Consider the following 6,273-nt stretch of genomic DNA (forward strand, 5'->3'; position numbering starts at 1 on the left):
TGTGGACTTGAGCCCAGATTGAGATAGGTGTAGGAGATAGTCCAGCACGGAGGATAAGGAAGCTCGCTGAGGTTCCTTTGACTTACAAACGCACCATGAGGAGAATCTGGTCCATTTCTGGGAGTAGCATTGTCGAGTGGCGGGCTTCCTGGAAGCTTCCAAGACCTCCCTCACTTCTTGTGAGAATTGGTGAGGGGTTACGTTGAGAGGAACCAAGCTGTCAGGTGGAGAGACTGCAGGTTGGGATGAAGTAGTGATCCTTGATGTTGAGTAAGTAGTGAAGGAAACACTGGAAGTGGTACTGGTTCCCTGCTGCTGAGTTGAAGTAGGAGGGAGAACCAAGGTTGTCTGGGCCACCGAGGGGCTATTAGAATCATGGTGGCCCGTTCGAGTTTCAGCTTGACCAGAGTCTTCTGGATCAGCGGGAATGGTGGGAACGCATATAGAAATCGTTTCCCCCAGTTCAGTAGAAAAGCATCTGCCTCGAGGCGATGAGGAGTGTAGATCCTGGAGCAAAACTGAGGCAGTTTGGCGTTGTGGGGAGCCGCAAAGAGGTCTATCTGAGGCGTCCCCCATTGCGTGAAGATTTGGTGAAGGGGGTTGGAATGGAGAGTCCATTCGTGCGGTTGTAGCAGACGGCTTAGTTTGTCTGCTAAGACGTTGTTCTCCCCCTGGATGTATACTGCTCTGAGTAGGGCGTTGTGGCGCACCGCCCAGTCCCAGACTCGTAGAGCTTCCTGGCAAAGGAGGGCCGAGCCCGTGCCTCCTTGCTTGTTGATATAATACATGGCGGCCTGATTGTCTGTGCGAATGAGGATTACCATGTCGTGGAGTCGGTGTTGGAAAGCTTGGAGCGCATTGAAGATGGCTCTGAGTTCCAATAGATTGATTTGGTGTAGTCTTTCCGCACTGGTCCAAAATCCTTGGGTGCGGAGACCCTCCAGGTGGGCCCCCCATGCGTAATTCGACGAATCGGTTGTGAGAACTTTCTGATGGGGGGGAGAGTGCATCAGCAAACCTCTGGATAGATTCAAAGAGGTCATCCACCAAAGTAGAGACTGCCGAAGAGCAGGTGTGACTACGATGCGTTTGGACAGTGGATCGGATGTCTGATTCCACTGTGATGCCAGGGTCCACTGGGGGATCCTGAGGTGGAGTCTGGCAAAGGGTGTCACGTGTACTGTGGAGGCCATATGGCCCAGGAGCACCATCAGTTGTCTCGCCGGTAGGGTTTGGCGAGTAGCCACCGACTGGCAGAGATGAAGAAGAGACTCCATGCGTTGCCGGGGCAGGAATGCTCGGAGTCGGGTGGTGTCCAGGACCGCTCCGATGAAGGGGAGGGACTGGGTGGGTTGTAGATGAGACTTGGAGAAGTTGATCTCGAAGCCCAAATTCTGGAGGAAGTAGGTTGTAGCCAAGGCCGCCGAAGTGACTTCTGGGGCTGACGGGGCCTTGATGAGCCAGTCGTCGAGGTATGGAAACACCTGTAGACCCCTGTCCCGGAGTGCTGCGGCCACTACCACCAGGCACTTTGTGAAGACTCTGGGGGACGAAGATAGGCCGAATGGTAGCACTCGATACTGTAGGTGCAGATTTCCCACCCGAAATCTGAGGAACTTTCGGGAGGCCGGGTGAATGGGGATGTGAGTGTAGGCCTCCTTGAGATCCAGGGAGCATAACCAGTCGTTCTGCTCGAGGAGGGGGTATAGAGAAGCTAAAGTCAACATGCGGAACTTCTCTTTGACCAGGAACTTGTTGAGGGCCCGAAGGTCTAAAATGGGTCGCAGGTCGCCCGTTTTCTTCGGGACGAGGAAGTACCGGGAGTAAAACCCTCGGTTCAATTGGTCTGACGGGACCGGCTCGACAGCCCGAAGCTGAAGTAAGGTTTGGACTTCCTGAAGAAGAAGGGCGGTCTGCGTCGAGCTTGAAGGATACTCTCTTGGAGGATGGTCCGGGGGGACCCGGTGGAATTGAAGAGAGTATCCTTCTCTTATGATGGAGAGGACCCATAGGTCCGTGGTTATGGCCTCCCATCGGTGGTAAAAAAGATGGAGGCGGCCCCCTATGGGAGAGGCCGAGGTTATGCTCCCGGGAGGGGCGTCAAAAGGGCTGGGGAGCCTTAGGTACAGCCGGTGGCTGAGGTTTTTGCTGAGACTTCTGGGGAGGTTGTCTCTTCGCAGGCTGTCTCGCAGCAGGCGTTTGTCTGGGCATGTAACGCCGCTGGTAAATCAGGGGTGGCCTGGAAGGTCGAGACTGTTGAGGTTTGGGTTTGGGCCGTAGGATGGATTGAAAGGATTTTTCATGATCCGACAGCTTCTTGGTAACAGTTTCGATAGACTCATCGAACAGGTCAGCTCCAGCACATGGTACGTTGGCGAGTCTGTCCTGTAGGTTGGGATCCATATCGATTGTACGGAGCCATGCCAGGCGACGCATAGCTACCGCGCTTGCGGCGGCGCGTGCCGAGAGTTCGAATGCATCGAAGGAGGATTGCATCAGCTGGAGGCGTAATTGGGAGAGGGAGGCTATCACTTCCTCGAACTCGAATCGAGCTTGGTTGTCTATGAACGGAGTGAACTTGCGGAGTACCGGCAAGAAGAACTCCAGATAGGAAGAGAAAAAGAAATTGTAGTTTAGCACCCGTGACGCCATCATGGAGTTTTGGTAGAATTTTCTACCAAATTTGTCCATCGTTCTCCCCTCTCGGCCCGGCGGTACAGAGGCGTAGACCTGGGAGGGATGAGAGCGTTTAAGGGAGGACTCGACCAGTAGGGATTGGTGGGAGAGTTGAGGGCCCTCGAACCCTTTATGGTGCACGATGCGGTATCGAGCATCGAGTTTGCTGGGGATCGCCGGTATGGAATACGGCGTTTCGAAGCACTGCATGAAGGTCTGGTCCAGTAATTTATGCAAGGGGAGCCGAAGCGACTCCGTTGGAGGGTTAGGTAAATGCATGGTGTCCAGATACTCTTTGGAGTATCTGGAGCCCGTGTCAAGGGTCACATCCAGATCATCCGCCATTTGTCGGAGGAATGATGAGAAGGACAATTGTTCCGCCAGCGTCGGTCTGTGGGACGGGCTGGAGGAGGATGAGGCCTCCAGGTCCGTGGACATCGGGGAGTGACAAGGAGAATCGGGCACCGGTGTCTCCTCGTACTCCGGGCCCCTCGGAGGGGACACCTCTGAGGAGTATCCCCTACGTTGCAGTTTTTTCTGCGGCGACACCTCCGAATGGCGTGAGGAGTGCCAGGATGAGTGTCTCGATCGGTGCCCGTCTCGGTGGCGGGACGGGGATCGGGATCGTCTGTGCATCGCATGGTCTCCCGAGGCCCCCAAGTGGATAGGGCTGGAAGCGGTGGATCGTAACTGGGTTTGCGATGCGGGTTCTTGCGATGCTACCCAAGTCTGGTAAGGAGTACGGAAGAACTCTTCCTGACTATGCCCAGGGCTTCGAGTATCGATCGGAGGTCTGGTCCCATGTTGGCGCGGAGGCGTAATGGGTTCTAATGGCGGCATATCGGTAAGCGAGGCTTGCCGCGTGGGCATCGCCGCCCTCCCCCGTTCGTCCTCGTCGGTTGTCGAGGTCGAACGGTGTGGGGGAGGGGGAGGGGGCGGACCGCCCCTTTGGATCGGTACCGGGAGGTCACCCTGTATGGCAGCGATGAGCCCGGGTCCGATGGTTTGCATGAGCTCAACGAATTGAGCTTCCAGCACGGACCGTAGCGAAGCCGATAAGGATAAGGAGGGATCCGCACCGAAAGGGGGTCCTCCTGCACGGACATCGCGCTCCTTCGAGGCCGAGTGCTTCTGCTTAGTAGCTTTCGGCACTTTGATGACCATTGGTGGCACTGTGGAAGGAAGAGGTACCTGAACCGAGGAGACCGGGGCAGGCACCGACGTCGAGCTCGTGGATGGTGTCGGGGCGAGCGATGCCGGTTTCACCACGCTCGATGCAGGAGGGGTCGATGCCGGTTTTGTCCGAACCGGGGAGGTATCGGATGAAGTGGAGGCTGAGGGATCCTTAGCTGCGTCCATCTTGAACATCGATTCCCACAATAGGCAACGCCGCTTGAATGAGCGTGCCGTAAGGGTAGAGCAAGGCCTGCACGATTTCGGGATGTGGTCAGGGCCCAAACACTGCAAACAGCGCCAGTGAGGGTCCGTGAGTGAAATCGCGCGTTGGCACTTGCTGCACTTTTTAAACCCGGTGATTGGCCGGGACATAGGCCGGAAAATCTCCGCCGAAAAGAAAAGAACTGTTAACTGTAATTAAAAGAAAGCGAAAACGCGGACAAGGAAGGCAAATTTAACTGAATTCAGCTAGCGCATGATGAAGTTGAACTTCTCAGCTCCGCGGAAAAGAAAGAACTGAGGAGACACGCCCGGATCTCCGGGTAGGAAGGCACCGGCGCATGCGCGGTGCGGGCATCTAGAAACTTTAAGTTTCTACAAGCAACACGTGCTTGTGAGACGTCCGTACCGGGGCTCTGTCTGATGACATCACCCACTAGTGAGAATACCTGCCTGCTTGTCCTGGGATAAAAATGGATTTACCTGCAATAACTCAGTCCTGAAGAAAAGTTGTATAATAGAAAAATACCCCAAATGTCTTATGTATGAAACAGACAAGGAAAACATACTGTGTCTCAATCATTTTGGTAGTCCAGGTCAAAAGGGCAGTAATGCATTTAATATTTTGTTCCAAAAATTGTACCCTGTGTCTTACATCATTCTCTATGTGCTGGAACGAAGTTGCTTTCTACTAGAGAATGACACGGTGACAAAATTCATCACCGTTCCCGTCCCCGCGGATAACCGCAGGAAATAATCCCATGTCATTTTCTAGTGTCTATTTCAATCTCAATCCTTCTACACCAGCATTCTTCAAAGCAAAGCTTGAGGGTCAGTGGTTGTGGCCATTCATACTCTGATTCTTCCCTCTCTCCTTAAAGAATGACATGAAGATGGTTTCCCGCGGTTATCCGCGGGGACGGGAACGGTGATGAATTTTGTCACCATGTCATTCTCTACTTTCTACCATAGGTGTGGTCACTTGTTAATGCCAAAATAAATGTGATCCAGATTCCAGAGCAAAGATACCAAAAGTGGGGTAGGTGACATTTATACCACAAGATAAAGGGATATCAACTGCATAATACTGCCAAATTTTAGTCTCAGGTATTAACTGCATCTTTAAAAATGAGAAATGTTTATTAATTAAAAAAAAAAAATAACTCCAGAAATCATTACCCCTTCCCCCAATACACACACACTTTAGGTATTTGCAAGTTTTAGGCTATAGAATTGGATAGTTCCATTCTACTGACCCTATAGCAGGGGTGCCCAATACGTCGATCGCGATCGACAGGTCGCTCGCTCAGGCGACCCCAATCGATCGCAGAGCGGGTTCCCTTCCCTTCTCTTTTTTTCCCCTCCTGACTAGCCCGCTCCTGAATTCTGCTGCTGCTGCCGCCGCTGCTCAACATTAAAAAAAAAAAAAAAAACCGGCTTGAAGAACTTATGCTCCGGGGGCTAACGTGTGCTTGTACCGGCTTCCCTTCTCTTCCCTCTGAAACCGGAAGTTATGTCCGGTGGGGGGTGGGAGAGAGAAGGGAAGCCGGCACGCACATGTTAGAGCCCCGTTCGCGGGCTAAAGCGGGAGACAGGTCAGTTAAGCTTGCGATTTGCTCTTCTTGCTGCCAGGTCCTGCCTACTTTCTGTTTCCTCAAAGGCAGGACCCGGCAGCATTTTTTCCAATAGGTCGATCTTGGGCCATCAGCCTTCCTCTCCCCGACGTCAATTCTGCCGTCGGAGAGGAAGTTCTGGCCAACGGAACTTCCTCTCCGATGGCAGAATTGACGTCGGGGAGAGGAATGCTGGTGGGCCCGAAGCAGGGAGAGCTTGGCCGGCGGCCTGTTATCCTATGGCAGTGGCTTGGGGGAGGGCAGGGAGGGAGAAAGAGGACAGGCAGGGAGACAGAAGGAAAGAAGAGAAACAGAAAAAAAGAAAGGGGGCATGAAGAGAGAGAGAAAGAAAGAGAGGGCAGGGAGAGAGGAAGAAAACGTTGGGGGGGGGAATGAGGTCAGGAGGAGAGGAAGCATACAGGCTAAAAGAAGGGAAGAAAGATTGGATGCACAGTCAGAAGAAGAAAGTGCAACCAGAGACTCATGAAATCACCAGACAAGGTAGGAAAAATGATTTTATTTTAAATTTAGTGATCAAAATGTATCTGAATTTATATCTGCTGTCTATGTTTTACACTGTGGTCCACTT

This window comes from Geotrypetes seraphini, chromosome 17 (genome assembly GCF_902459505.1).
Source record: "Geotrypetes seraphini chromosome 17, aGeoSer1.1, whole genome shotgun sequence".
Classification (NCBI taxonomy): Eukaryota; Metazoa; Chordata; class Amphibia; order Gymnophiona; family Dermophiidae; genus Geotrypetes; species Geotrypetes seraphini.